The following is a 16,017-nucleotide window of genomic DNA, read 5'->3' as shown; positions in this document are numbered from 1 at the left end:
TCATCACAAATCAGATCTAAAGGCCCCCTCACCCTATGCCCATACAGTAACTCAAAGGGTGAAATAAAGAAGTTATGTACTTACCATAACGTTCCATGTGTGTTGTCCATCTCCACCTTTATTCTCACGTATGGGTTGGATCAATCCCACGGATCCATCTTGGCCTTATATAAAAGTTCGTGATTTTCAACAAGCTCCCAGGTACCCTTCCCAGAATGCACCTGTCCATTACCTCAGATCTTGTTTGCCAAAAATTACCACCAACATTTTATGTAAACAAAAAGAATGGTAAGAAACTATGTTACTGTAACGCTTGCTCTGAAGCCAGATGCCACAAAAAAGGAATTTTTATTACCCATTCTCCAAGGAGACTAGGATGGGGGTTGGAGGGAGGGTTGTGAGAATAAAGGTGGAGATGGACAACACACATGGAATGTTATGGTAAGTACATAACTTCTTTATGTGGTGTTTTCAATCTCGCCTTTAATCTGACATGTGGGACAGAATCCCTAGCAATCTTAATCTTGGATGGCTCATGGAAGAATATTCCTTAGTACTATAGATCCAAAGGAAGCTCTACTCCTGGAGACCACATCTAGTTTGTAATGAGTAATAAAGGTATGGGAATTTGACCATGTCGCTATTGCACAAATATTATTTATAGACACTCTAGCTAGAAAAGCTGAAGAAGTGGCAATAGCTCTAGAAGAATGGGTTCTCACAGGTTCATGCAGCTGTTTGTTCTGGCAAGTATAAATAAAGATAATGCAATCAGAAAGTCATTTAGATAAGGTAACCTTGTATACTGGTAAACCTTTTCTTTTTTCTGAAAGAAAAATAAATAATTGTTCTGACTTTCTAAAACTTTTAGCTCTGTGCAAATAGAAACATAATTGTCTGTGAACATCCAATAAATGTAACATATACTCTCCTATGCGGTGAGAGAGGACATGCAGGTGGTTGGTGTGACAGAGCAAGATGCAGAGGACAGGAAGAAATGGAAACAGTTGATCTGCTGTGGCGACCCCTAACGGGAGCAGCCGAAAGAAGAAGATTTTGGAAAATTGGGAAAATAACGAGCAGTTCAACTGATTAGTTTAGGTTATTGTCCGATATTACTTTAGGAAGAAAAGAAGGATTAGTACGAAGAGAAACTCTGTGCTTACGAATTACCAAATAAGGAGGATTAGCAAACAAGGCCTGCAACTCAGATACTCTCCTTGCTGAAATAATAGCCACCAGAAAAACTGTTTTCCATGCCAAAAATTTTAGATCACAATTGGCTGAAGGTTCAAAAGGGAATGAGTAATATGAGTCAGTACAAAATGCAGATCTCAAGGAGGAGATGGGCTTTTATAAGGAGGTCTTAACATCAAGGTTCCTTTTTAAAAGGTCTTACAAAGCTTGTGTGACATGATTGGAAAGCCATTTTCCCCTAGATAAAAACTGGAAATAGTGGCCATCAAACCCTTACAGCTGCTGCAGTACCTTCATTAAAGAGCTTCACAAAAAAAATCCAAAATAAAATGAAGGGAGGGCAGTAAAATGAACAACATTACTCTCTATAATCCACACAACAAACTTTTTCCATTTGTTTCTATAAAGTTTACATGTGGAAGGTTTATGAGAGGAAAGTAAAATGTCTGGTTGGAGCGAAAGTAGAGGATGACTGGCTATTATTGGGATTGGAGCAGCCACGCTGTCAGTTTGAAATTTTGTAAATCGGGATGAACCATTTTCTGTGGATGCGAGAGGAGATCTGGAACTGGGTCCAGTATCCATGGTTATTTCAGAAGATGAGGCCACAGGAAAGAACCAAATCTGCCAGGCCAGTAAGCAGCAATGACGATGATTTTTCTCTTCAACACACTTGCTTTCTGTGACAAATGGATAATCAGGGTTGTTGGGAAATAAGCATAACGTAGTATTGGGGCCAACCGTAAACAAGTGCATCTCTCGGGGTCTCTCCCTGAGGGGGGATTAGGGCAAAGAAACTGCTGCATTTGTTGTTTATTGGAGAAGCAAAGAAGTCACAGCAAGGCTGGCCCCATTTCTAGAAAATTCCTTCCACAGTTTCTTGTTTGAGAGACCACTCGTGAGGCATCAAAACTGCCCTGCTCAGCTTGTCCACTATGACGCTGGATTTCCCCAGAATGTGCATTGCTATCAGAAAGTGGTTGGAAGATATTCCCCATTGCCAAACTCGGAGGGCTTCCAGACAAAGGGGGTAAGATCTGGTTCCTCCTTGTTTGTTGATGTACCAGACTACGCAACATGTTGTCTGACTGGACTGCTATTGTTCCCAGAGAGATAAAGTCTTGAAAGGCTTGCAACACTAGGAGCACTGCTGTCACCTCTAGAACATTTATGTGCAGTTGGGCCTCATAAGGGAACTGACTGCCCTGGACTGTCCTTCCCAGAAAATGCCCTCCCGCCCTATCTGGGAGGCATGTGTGGTCACTGTGGCTTGGGGGCTGACTGTGTAGAAATGAACGACCTAGACTAACTTGATTGGAATGGATCCACCATTGAAGATCCTTCTTGCATGAATCTATAATCAAGATCTAGAAAGGACCAACTGTGTTGACAACAACCAATGCAGTATTCGCATGTGTAGGGAGGCTAGTAGCACTAATATTAATGAAGCCACCATTGTTCCCAAGACCTGTAGTACTAATTTTGCAGATGTGCTTTTTTTGCGAATCAGTACTTTCACCTGATTGTGCTTCTTGTATCTAGATGAGCTCCTATAAAAAACAAATTTTGACAAGGTTCTAAAGCTGATTTTTCATAATCTATTGTGATTCCTAGGTGTGAGTAAAGGTGCAAGGTAGTTTCCTCTTGCCCTTATAAGTTGACACCTGGTGATGGTGGTTAGGAGCCAGTTATCTAAGTATGGAAACACTCGGAATCCTAGACTACTCAAGTGAGCCGCAACCACTTTCTTGCATTTGGTGAACACTCTGGGGGCCATAGTGAGACCAAAGGGCAGGGCGTGAAACTGATAATGACTGGCTCCCTGTCAGAAGCGCAGATATCTTCTGGACCGTCTGTCCATTTTTTATGGTAGTATGCATCCTGAAGATCTACTGAGCACATCCAATTGTCTTTTCCTAGAAAGGGAAGAATAGACTGTAAAGTGGCCATTCAAAACTTTCTCTTTTTGATTGACTTGCTTAGGTTGCTGAGATCCAGAATGGGTCTCCAGTCCCCTGTTTTCATTGGTACTAAAAAGAATCTTGAGTAAGTTCTGAATCCTTGTTGGTCTGTGGGGACTTTTTGGATGACTCTTTTGTTTAGCAAGTTTTGAATTTCTTTGATTGCTTGATCCCTTTGATTGGGTGGCCCATCTGGGATTTTTTGTTTTGGGGAAGGGGATGGGCAAAGGGGATGAAATAACTTCTGGATATTATCTGCTGCACCCATTTGTTGTTTGTAATCTCTTGCCAGGCCTGTGGGTTCAGAGACAGCCGACCCTCAATTGCCTCCAGAGGTGGACCATCAGACCTCCATTCAGGAGTGCTAAAAGGGCTTGCCAAAGAAGGTATCTGTAGAGACCTTGTTTTGTGGGCCTTCCCTGCTGTGAGGGTGGCAGCTTCCATTATTGTGCCCTCCTCTGCCTCGGGGGAACTTTCACCGTGTGTGTCCTGGAAAGACCTTTGAGATTTTCGGAACAACATCTTTCGACTACCTTTCTGACCTTTGGGATAGTGTCTGGTCAAAGTAGCAAAATGGACTCCTAAGGCAAACAGGGTCTTGCCTTCTTGTTCACACCTGGTGAACATTTCTTTCACTTTCAGCCCCAAAGGAATTGAGCCATCAAAGGGAACATTCACAAAGGAAGACTTGAAAGGCTCTGTGAAATCCCAAAGTTGCATCCAGGCCTGCCACCTAATAGAGATACCTGAACCTGCGGCTTTACTCACTCTATCTGCTACATACAAAATCAATCTCATGGTGGAATTAATAACGGAATTTAGGGTGGTGAGCTGAGAGGTTACTTTGTTTGTGACCTGCTCAGCTACAGTTCTTTGTAGGGTATCTGTCAACTCCTTTAGCAGATCCCTCTGAAGTCTTGTAAAGTGGGTAAGGTAATTCAGCGAGCGAAGGGTAAAGCCCGCTCAAAAGGATACTTGCTTCCTGTATCTATCCATCATTCTAGAGTCCTTATAAGGAGGATGAATAGTGAAACTGGTCTCAGAAAGTTCCTTTTTGGTGGTCACCACCATGGCCATGGCATCCACAGCTACTCCTTTTGAAAGAAAATTCTTGTCAGATGGTGATATATTTATTTAGCCTCCTAGGATAGGCTCTATGGTATCTGAGGTCCCCCAAGCCTTCCAAGAGATTAAGTCAATAAGCTCATTGGAAGGAGGGGTTACCCAGGAAGTAGAAGGGTGGGACCCAAAAGCCTTCAGGTATACTGATTCCTCCTCCAAAGGGGAGCTAGACTGCCAGCCACCTCTCTTTTTAAGCATTTCTAAGATGTCTCCAAACGAGACATCTTCATGAGATGACCATGGGGATCCTCTGGCTTCCTTGCGATCAGTATCAGAAGTGACGGACTCTGAGGAGTCTAGATGTTTACTCTTACAAGTCCTCTTCTAAGGACTTCCACAATGGGATAATCTATGGACATTTTGGAAGAGGGGAGGTTCCCTGAGGAACGTTCTGAGGCTTAGGGCCCCGCTGTCCCTGTCAATGTGGTAAAATGGAGGATGAAGGCACTAGCAGGGAAGGGGGAGGAAGATCCTGAAAGGACTAAGTCTGAGACTGAGAAGTAGTCAAAAGCTCTTCTCATAGCATCAAAGGCTGCCTCTTCCTAATCCGAGGAACTCCCTGGTGCCAATAAAAAAGTAGTTGTTGCCTTAGGCTACTCTGGACCCAATGACAAGAAGTCCGAGGCTGAGGTAGGAGCCAAGCTCATCCAAGCCAATGCTCCAAGAAGCAGGGTCTGGTCCAAAGAAAATGTGGTTGGATCCCTATCCTCGGGGCTGACCACAGAGCTATGGTTCCAAGAGTCCTCCCACTCTGACAAAGTGAAGGAACTTAGGAGCAGATGTCAGAGTAGATGACAATGCAGGTCTCTGATCTGACACAGACACAATCTGGACATCAAAATTTTCTGGCTCTGAACTCAAAGATTGGGTCAGAGGAGGAAAGAATGGTACAGGGGTGGACTTGAATGGCTCCAAAGCCATAGGGCTCAGATCCAACAATTTGGCCATTGCCGGTGTCTTAAGTAACTCTGTACTACCCTATCCACGTCATTGTCTGAAATGCTCCTAGCAGACTGGGTAGATAGGGTTGGAGACCTGGATTTAGTCAATATTTGGGAAGGCAACCTAGAAGAAACTGGTTCAATTGAGGGAGACTCATCTCGGATCTGAGTTAGCATTGATGCAAGGGTTGTCGGAGCAGAAATCACTAAGCACTCCAAGGAACTTTGGATCAGACTCTCTTCTACTATGAAGTATTTACTGAAACAGAGAGTTTTGTCTTCTTTTGTACTGGCTCCAATGATACCTTCAGAGCTGACAGAGGAGTCTTTTTTGGTTTATCAGAAATAGATGAAGAAGCAGAAGAACAGGATTTTGTAGACTTATGGTCTAAAATGGCATTATAAAAAAGGGCTTTTCAATAAACCTTTCAACATTAGCTTGAACTTTCTCTCTAATATGACACATTGATTGAATCCATGACAAATGCTGCAATATTCTTGCAAGTGTAAAGGGTCCAAGCAATACACACAAAGAGTGAGTACATCACTTAACGGCATTTTTTTACCACACTCCTCACACTTTTTCAGGTTTCTGAGGAATTTTCTAAAAACCACCTGCAAGAAAAAGGAAAAACAATGCAGAACTAGCACATGATGCAATTTAAGGAGATCACTACAACTACGAAATAACAATAAACAAAAAAAAACAATAGCCCTTATTATCTAAACTATGGAAAGAAAGTATATATATATATATATATATATATACATATATACACACACATATATATATATATATATAAATATCAGAAAGATAGTAGAGTTTTTTTTTTTGGGAATAATAAAGAAGTCCTATTAAAAAACAGAAGTTAGATTTACAGGAGGGGGAAGGAAAAAAAAGAATGACGTTCTTTCTCTTACTGATAAAAATTCAGTAGAAAAAATAGGAAGGTTACCAAAAGGAGTTATAAAAGTAGTAGGGTAAAGAAATAAAATGTCAAAGATATTTCAATATATGAATAATAGAAAAAATTAGAAACGTAGCCTAGAGCTCAGTGAATGACCTCATCTTTTGCAAAGCAACAAACCAGATCTGAGATAATCAAGAGGTGCATTCTGGGAAGGGAAGGCTGTCTTGGAGCTTGGTTGAAAGCGACAAGCTTTTTTATAAGGTCGAGATAGATCCAAGGGATTGGATCTGACCCATACGTGAGAATAAAGGCGAGATTGACAACATCACATCCTGTGGATTCCTGGGGTACCTCTCTAAATGGAAACAGCAAATGGGGAACATATTTGTCCCACTCTCTTTTAAACTGGTCTGCAAATACCTGTAGCATGGTCTTTAGTGTAGAGTTTAACCTCTCCACAAGACCATTAGTATGGGGGTGGTCTTTAGATGTTTCACCCCACAGTGCTTCCACAGACAAGCCAGCATGTCTGACGTAATTGGCACCTCTGTTAGTATTTCTCTCAGGAAACCTACCCTGCTGAAAATCTCTAACAAAGCATTTGCTGCCTTCTCTGCCTCGATGGAGGGCACAGCCACTGGGTATGTAGTAACACAATCTACTACCACCAGGATACAGTTCTTCCATGTGGAACTTGGAGTACTCAGTAGCACCACAATATCCATCTCTGAAATGGTTCTTCAATCACAGGCAGAGGCAACAAAGGAGCTTTGCCCTTGTTTCTTACCTTGCCTATCTTTTGGCGCTGTTCACAGGTCCTGCATTACCCCATTACATTCCTTGCAATCTCAAGCCAATAAAAGTTCTGCATACTACATCTCTTGGTATGCTTTATGCCCATATGACCTGCAAAAAGGAATGTCATGGGCTATGGCTAGATGTGCCAGACGATAGGCTCTGGGCAATACCAACTGCTGTATTACCTTACCCTCTAGCCCTCCCTTAGGGGTCCACTCTCTATACAGTACCCCTTTATTCCAGTATACAAACTCCCTTTTTCCTTGAGAATCAGGTGCCTCCTTAGATGCCTCCCTCAAGCCTCATAAGGAAGGGTTCGAAAGCTGAGCCTGTCTCAGCTCTAACATTGTGTTCCTTCCTAGCTCACTTTCCACAGGAAGCCTGGTATCTCCTGACAGTGGTGCCTCACTTTCAGCCTGGGTACTACCACTCACCTCTGCCCTTGCAGCCACCCTGTCTATGGGAACATCAGTAACTACAAGCAGCTGTGACTCACTTTCAGGCTCATTGCTACAGGGTAGCTTCCTCCCTGAAATAACCACTTCACCAGCCCCAGCTTCAGGTGTGGTGTCTATCTGGGTCTTCCCCAGGCTACCAAACCCATATACCTGTCTCCAAGCCTGACTGCATGTAACTCCATGCACGCAAGGTACTGCATTATAAAAATCATTTCCAATCTAGACATCTGCAGTGATACCCTCAAACAAATCTCCCTGCTTGCTTCCTTTTCCACCCTCTAAGTCATGGTGAAAGCTCTGACTGGAGTGGACTTAAGACTTCTGAATATTTGTTGAGGCATATATGAGGGTAGGAAAGTTAAGGGGGATGGCAGCATTAAGTGTTTTTACTATGATCACTATGAAGGTGCTTTGCTCTGTAAAGACAGTCTAGTTTGCAGTGTGCCTTTTTGACTGCAGTGTCAATCTGCAGATCAAAATTTTAACTTATCAAAGATAACTCCTAGTAATTTTGTGTTGTAATGTTTTCAATTTTTGTGTTGTTTCAGGAAATAGTGCTAAGGTCAAAGCCTTCTTGATTTATGTTTTTGAGAAAGAATATTATTAGCTTGGTCTTGCTGAGGTTTAAAAACAATTGAAATGTGTTTAGCAGTTTTTTAAAGACGTGAAAGCTTCGTGTGATAGTTTCTACAGTGAGTAGATTTGGGGCTGAGCAAACTAAGTTGAGTTGGGCTTCTGCTCTGATGTCCTCATTTGTTTATTTGTCCCATACTGTGCATGTTACCATGCATCTCAGCCATTTCGTCTCCAATATCTCTAGCTTCCTCAACTACTCTGCTAATACTCCCCAGGTTTCTCTACCATACAGTAGTACTGGCTGCACCACTGTTAAGTACACCTTACTTCAGCTTCTTTGGCATTTTTCTGCCATATACTACTCCTGACAATCTGTGCCAGTTAGCTACAGCACCTCTGATTCTAGCTTTGACCTCCTCATTATGACTTCCCTTCTCCTCTATTACCTCTTCTGAATACTTGAAACTGTTAACCTATTCCACCATTTTCCCTTTTATCTTAATTCTCATCTTCTTCTGATTTCTCCAATTTTCTGCCATTATACTCATTTTCATTCCATGTTCCTACAGTTTTGCACTCCATTCCCCTATACTTTGCTGAATGTCTTCCTCAGGGTCTACCTATAATACTACATCATCTGCATACAGCAACTTTGCTGATCTGTCCCCTCCAACCTGTTTGCTAATGTAGTCCATCACCAGTATGAACAGCAGTGGGCTTACAGCTGAACCCTGATGCAAACTCACACCCCCTCTTAAAACAGAACACTATTCACACTTGAGTAATTCGGTCCTTGTACATAGCCTCACTAACTGTACCAATGCTTTTTCTAAGTTTAGGAATGACCAGCTGGGTTCTTTCCTCATTTCTACCTTCTTCTCAACTATCTGTCTCACTGTAGATATCAGGTCATGTACACTGATCATAATCTGAACTGCTCATCTCCCAGATTACTTTCTACTAATCTGCATATTTGTTTATCAAGTCACCCTCTTCTGAACTTTCAGGCAGTGTGGCAGGCGTTTGATACCTCTGTACTGCTCACAATTGTGGAAGCTCCCTTGTTCTTGTACAATGGCACAAGAATGCTTATTCTCCAGTCAGCTGGAATAAACAGTTCTCTCCAAACTTCCAGTAAGCGCTTTCTTCTTTCATACAAGACTTCTTGAGAGTCTGAAGAAATCTTGTATGAAAGATGCAAGAACTTACTGTGTTATATTAAAAAAGCATTTATGCTTCTTTCAGCCATTTTTTTATTTTTGTTTTATTTTTACAGCTTAGTTTTCCATTTTTATGTATTTATTTCTCTCCAAACTGCTATGAGTATCCTCAAGAACCATTTTTCCCTAGTCTTGCCCAACATCTTGAATCATACCTGCTGTGACCTCATCTGAGCCAGCTACTTTCCCTGTCTTCATTTTCCTTAGTGTTGTTCTTACTTCTTCTATGGTGGGCTCTTCCTCTTCTTTCATTGTAGCCTATGTCTGTGGCAATACAGCTTCTGTTGGGTTTCCTTCATTCAGAAGCTGCTGGAATTACAACTTCCATCTGCCTTAGATGTCCTGTGGCCTGCTGATCAGGTTGTTGCTGGTATCCTTTAAGAAGGGCTTCTGACTATATTCTTTATCTTTCTGTCTTTGTCTTGTAACCTGATAAAGTTTCTTTGTGTCAACAAAGTCACTTTTCAGAAGCTGTTAGAGTGCCTCTGATGCCTTGTTCTTTGCTATTGCAACTCCACTTTTAGACTTTTTGTTAGCCAACATGTATTCCTTCTTAGACTGCACTGTCTCTTTTCTCTCTCCCACTTTTTCCTGCATTCCTTCTTTCTTCTGATGACTTCCTTGACTGTTGCATTCCACCAGCAGCTTTCCTTTTGTATCTTATGTCCATACCTGGCTCAGCCATATATCTTTTCTATAGTCCTCATACATACTGTTATGAGATGCTGGCATTCTTCTTCATTTCCACCTATTTCCTCTTATTCCTAATGTGCTAGACCACAGCAATTCCTTGTACTCCCATGCCTTCTCTCCAGGCAACTTCTAGGTCTTCAGCCTTGTGTCTGCTGCCCTTATGGCTTTATCTGATCACTGCTTGCAGCTGATTGTGGCAATTAATGGTTTATACTGTGAACCAACTGTGTCACCTGGGATGACTTTTCAATCGCTTAATCTACCCCACTGTCCTTTTATTACTAGGAGGAAGTCTACTTAAGTTGCATGATGGACACTTTTGTATGTCATCTTGTGACTGTCTCTCTTGCTGAACCATGTGTTGGCCAGCATTAAGCTATTTGTCAGTGAATGGTCTATGATGACCTCTCCCCAACCATATGGATCAAGACAACACTCATATACTGTTTTGTCTGTCCTGATATGTGCATTCAGGTCACCCATTATCAACACCAGTTCATGATGTCCTGCTTTATCTTGCAGGTCCTGCAACTGCTGTCTGAATTCACTCTTTTCCTCACTATCACAACACTACTGTGAGACATAGACTGAGATTATGAATAGTCCCCTTTCTTTACCCTGCAGTCTGATTGCCATGAGACTGTCACAAATTTTGATGATATCCCTTACTGTCTTTTGAAGACTCTCCCTCACCACAATTCCAGCGCTATTTCTAGTCTGTCCTCCTCCTGAGAAGTAGACTGTGGCTCTCAAGCCAAGTAGCTTTGTTGTACTACCCTTCCATCTTGTCTCCTGGATGCACAGGATGTCCAGCATCCTCCTTACCATCTTATCATTCACTTCCAAGTTGTGTCCTGTCAGTGAACCTACACTGAGTGTAGCAATTTTTAGTTCATATTTGGCGAGTTGATTGATTTTATGTCCAGCTTACACTCAACAGAGCTATCCCAGTTAACCCAATCTGGGCAACTGGACACAGGCTGGCCAGTAGCTTACTGACCAAGGGCTCCTGGGTTACACTGGCTAATAGGGACAAATACACCCCTCCTACCGTGGCGTAGGTCACAGTATGCAAAGTACACAGCTCACTTATCACTGGAAAACATCAGTACCTATTTTTCCCAATATTATTCAACACAACCAAATCACCTAGAGCCAATTTTTACTATGTAGAGTGACTAGTCCTGACACAGCACTATACCTCCCACCTGCACTGAATTACTCGGTTTTTGCTGAGTTTTGGAGTTCAATCGAAGGGGTGCCACGATTCCCAAGTGGCACCCCTTCACTTCCGATTTTTTTTCTTTGTATTTTTAATGTTTTTTAATTTTCATGCTGACAGAGCTGACGTCATCATGTGCGCGATGATGTCAGCTCCATCAGGGCTATCAGAATTGAGATCCTTGGAGCATTATGTACGCAGAGCTCAAATGCAAGCAGGCGGGAACGGCAAATTTACAAAAGCGAGCAGGAATGTAGGAATGGCACTAGAATAGAACGGATGGAATGAGGAATGGATTATTATGTTGGAGCAGCAGAAATGAATGGATCATGTCACTCTGAACAGGGGACCAGAATGGATTATTATGTTGGAGCAGCAGAACTGAATGGATCATGTCACGCTGAACAGGGGACCAGGCACGAACAGACAGCAGTAGAACTGAACTGAATGAAGTAAGTGTATGTGTGTGTGTGTGTGTGTGTGTGTGTGTGTGTGTGTGTGTGTGTGTGTGTGTGTGTGTGTGTGTGTGTGTGTGTGTGTGTGTGTGCGTGTATGTGTGGTATTCTCACATCTCAGCCAGCACTAATTGATTCTTTCACATTTTGTTATGAACACCATTATTCTTTTACAGTTTAGCCCTGCAAGCGCCAGAAAGTACAGTTGTGTACACTTACCATAAATGTAGATGTTCGAGTGTATTCACTGTTGCAGTCATTACAATTGGGTTATTCTGCTGGCAGGCTACCCTCAGTCGGCCTGAATTCCAAAGTCTAGGTCCGGCATCAGTTGCTGTCGCCTCTTCCCTGACATCAGTGCACCAGGGGTATAAAAGATGCAGCCGACGCCATTTTATTCAGTTTTTCTTGCCCCAGATGTCAACTGCCCCTAAAAGGGTAGGCTAAAAAATATGTCACTAAAACATGCATGCCCCAAAATATATATTTAGCCTTCATCTACAAGCAAATACACCACATAGGTTGTAGAGAATAGAGAAGTACAGATAAGTTCCAGCAAAGATAAGGGGGATGGCGGGTGGGTAACCTGGACTGCAACAGTGAATACACTCGAACATCTACATTTATGGTAAGTGTACACAACTGTACTATGTTCTTTGTGTTTCACTGTTGCAATCATTACAATTGGGTTGAATCCCAAAGCTAAGGTTGGGAGGCTGGAGCTAAATAGCATTAGGAGTGGCTAGTACGCCCTGCAGAACTGCAGTGGCAAAGCCTGCCCTGGATTTAGAGTAGAGTGGTAAGTGATAGTGCTTTGTGAAGGTGTGCACTGAACTCCAAGTGGCAGCCTCTAAAATATCTTTGGTTGGTACTCCCCTGAGGAAGGCTGCTGAAGTGGCTGCTGCTGTGGTCGAATGTGGCCTAATGCCCTTAGGTACTGGCTTGCCATGTTGTGAATAGCAGAAATGAATGCAGTGGCCTATCCACTTTGAAATAGTCTGCTTTGAGATAGCTTTTCCTTGTGATCCTGCAGCATATGCCACTAGTAATTGCTCTGTCTTTCTGAAAGCTTTGGTTCTGTTCAAATAGAAGCATAGCTGTCTGTGTATATCCAAAGAATGCAGAATTCTCTCCCCCTTATTCTGTGGGCTTGGATAAAAGGTGGGCAGATGAATAGTTTGGTTAAGGGCCACACTGGACACTACCTTAGGCATAAATGTCGGGTTCGTCCTCAGAGAAACCCTGTCTGGATGTAAAATGATAAAAGGTTCCACAGCCATGAGTGCCTGTAGCTCTGAGACTCGTCTTGCAGAAGTTATTGCTAGGAGCAGAGCTGTTTTCCAAGATAAAAACTTTATATCAGCTGTAGCGGCTGGCTCGAAAGGAGGCAGGGTGAGTTTTTCCAAGACATAATTAAGGTCCCATGCAGGTATTGGTGACCTCCTTGGAGGCCTTACATTTTTGGCCCCTCTGAGGTACTGCCTTAATAAAGGATGAGAAAAGATTGGTGGCTCTGTATTGTAATGAGCCGAAATGGCAGAGGCATGAATTTTTATAGATGAAAAAGATAGGCCTTTGTCCAGCATCTCAGTCAAGTATTGCAAAATCTGAGGAATGCTTGGTACAGCTGTGTCAATTCCTAGTGCCTGGTTCCAAGCACAGAATCTCTTCCATTTTCCAGCATAGGATTTTCTAGGCCTCCTGGCCTCCAAAATGACATCCATCACTGCTTTAGTGAGAAATGTGTTTTGTACGACTACATTATCCGCCATGCTGCCAGATTTAAGGTCTTGAGTTGGCTGTGCAGGATCTGATTGTTCTGCTGGGACAGTAGATGAGGCACTTGAGGTAAGGTCCAGGCTGGGCATTGAGACAAGTTCCTTAGGATTGGAAACCAGTACTGGTGTGGCCAGTCTGGGGCAATCAGTATCATTTTTGGCTTCTCCTGTCTGACCTTTAGGAGTACCTTGGGGAGGAGAGGCAGAGGAGGAAAGGCATATACTGTTAAGTTTTTCCAGCTGAAAGATAGGGTATCCACTTTCCGTGCTTGTCTGTGATTAAGTCCTTGTGCAAAATTTCTTTAGTTGGCAGTTATGAGGTGAGGCAAATAGATCTATGTCCAGGCATCCCCATTTCCTTGTTACCATGCTGAAGACTTGTGGATCCAATTTCCACTTGTGGGGATCCACGAGGTTTCTGCTTAGTTCGTCTGCCAGAGTATTTATTTTTCCTGGCAGGAGTTGTGCCTGCAGATGTACTTGGTAAGTCAATGCTGTGTCCCACAAGGTCATGGCTAGTCTGCAAAGGGGGGTAAGAATGACTGCCTCCCTGCTTGTTTATGTACCACATGACTGTGGTATTGTCTGTCTTTATCAGTAGTTGTCCCGGATGAACAAGATCCTTGAAGGCTTTCAGGGCATTTTGAACAGCTAGCATTTCTTTTTGATTGATATGTAGATGCATTTGGTTTGTGGACCATGTGTCTTGAATACATCTTCCTGCCATGTGGGCTCCCCAGGCATAATCCGATGCATCCGTTGTTAATGTCTGAATGGCTGGGGGTAGAGTGAATGGCTGTCTCTTGTTCTGATGACAAGCCTTTGCCCACCATCAAAACTGCTGTTGCAGGCAGGGAATGAGAGCAACTATTGTTTCCAGGCTGTGGCAATGTTGAGTCCAAACACTTTTTAGGTACCATTGAAGTTTCCTCATATGCCATCTTGCATATGGAATTAGTAGAATGCAGGATGCCATGAAGCCCAAAGCCTGCAGAATTTTTCTTGCAGATAACTGGGCCTTTGTTGCCAACAGTTTGAAATAGGTAGTCAGTTGTCTTTGTTTGTCTGGTGTGAGATAAGCCATCTGGGCAGTTGTATTTAAGCTTGCACCCAGGAATATTATCTCTTGAGAGGGTACTAGTTTTGATTTGTGTTCGTTGACTGTGTACCCGAGGCATGGTAGTAATCTCTTTACAAACGCCAGATGCTGTAGTAGAATGTCCTTGTTCTATGCTTGAATGAGGCAGTCGTCCAAGTAAGGATATATTTGTATTCCTCTTTGTCTGCAGTATGCAATTACTGGTGCCAGGCACTTTGTGAAGATCCTGGGCGCAGTAGATAAGCCAAAGGGCAGTACAGAGAATTGGTAGTGCATTGAGCCAGCCTTGAATCTGAGGTATCTTCTGCATGTTTGTCTGATTGGAACATGCAGGTATGCCTCTTTTAGATCTAAAGTCACAAGGCAAGCCTTCCTGCCCAACATGGGCAGAAGCTGCTGTAGAGTCAACATTTTGAATTTGGAATATCCAGATATGTGTTTAGAATAGACAGGTCCAGTACTGATCTCCAGGCTTTGTCCTTTCTGGGTACCAAGAACAGCCTTGAATAGAATCCTTGTCCCTGCTCTTGCTCTGGTACTTGTTGAATGGCCCTCATGTCCATGAGGAATGAAACTTGTTTATGTGCCTCTGCCCATTGATTGCGTGGCAGGTCTGGCATACCGTTTGGCCTTGGCAGGGTGTAAAAGTGCAACCTGTAGCCTTGTGTTACTATATTTAGGACCCATTTGTCCTGGGTGATCATGTGCCAATTTTGTGAAAAAGTGCTAGTTTTCCCCCAGAGGAGCTGCCAAAAGAGAAGTGCTTGGTGCTGGAAGGGGGAAGTCATTGAAACTATTTCCTGTATGGCTGTGATTTTTCCTCTCCAATCTTGGAGGTAGAAGCACCCCATTGTTTAGGCCTGTATGAGCCTTGGGGCTGTGATCTGCCTCTGGGGCGTCTGTATCTGCCTCTTTGTGGCCTATCTGACACTGGAAAGGACCAATTCTTTGTAGGCCAGTTCCTGCTAAATCTGGGAGGCTGTACCTGCAAGAAATCCTTGACTGTTTGCATAGATTTAGATTTGTCCTCCATTTTCTTCAACACCTCTTCTGCTTTAACACCAAACAAAGTATCATGCTGTAATGGAGCATCTAATAGTTTTGCTTTAACATGATCAGGAAGATTCTGTTCTTTTAACCAAGCATGCCTCCTAATGACAGAACCTGTAACAGCGGCCCTGCAGGAGGCCTCTAGAGAATCAAAACCACATTGCAAAGTATGCTTTCCAACTTGTTCAGCTGCATGCAATAAATCCTGCATTTCTTTGTTGTCTGCACATTCTGTATTTGTTAACATTTTCTGTTTAAGCAATGACATAAGATAATGCTGATATTTAAGCATATGAAATTGGCAATTTCAAGCTCTTACAGCCAAGGTAGCAGAAGTATAAATCTTTTTACCCCATCTATCTAGGGCCCTAGAATCCCTATCAGAGGGGATAGGGTTTTTTCCAGTAAAAGCCTTGACCCCTTTGGGACCCTGAGAGATAGTTTCTGGGTCAGCAGCAGGGTTTTTATAAATAAATGTATGAGAATCATGAACCCTATAGTATCTGTCTGGCTTAACAGGAGCTGGTGGTAAAGAG

At 42.9% G+C, this 16,017-nt stretch overlaps 1 protein-coding gene across 2 annotated transcripts in view; it reads right to left on the bottom strand.

Annotated features, from left to right (window-relative positions):
* LOC122813496 (cytochrome P450 4B1-like) overlaps nucleotides 1–16,017 on the bottom strand; it is a 1,102,348-nt gene that overhangs the window by 171,302 nt on the left and 915,029 nt on the right. The window lies entirely within an intron of this gene.

Source organism: Protopterus annectens, chromosome 10.part0, assembly GCF_019279795.1.
Source record: "Protopterus annectens isolate FY-2018-M chromosome 10.part0, PAN1.0, whole genome shotgun sequence".
Taxonomy (NCBI): Eukaryota; Metazoa; Chordata; order Ceratodontiformes; family Protopteridae; genus Protopterus; species Protopterus annectens.
This window is presented reverse-complemented; position numbering and strand designations above follow the sequence as displayed.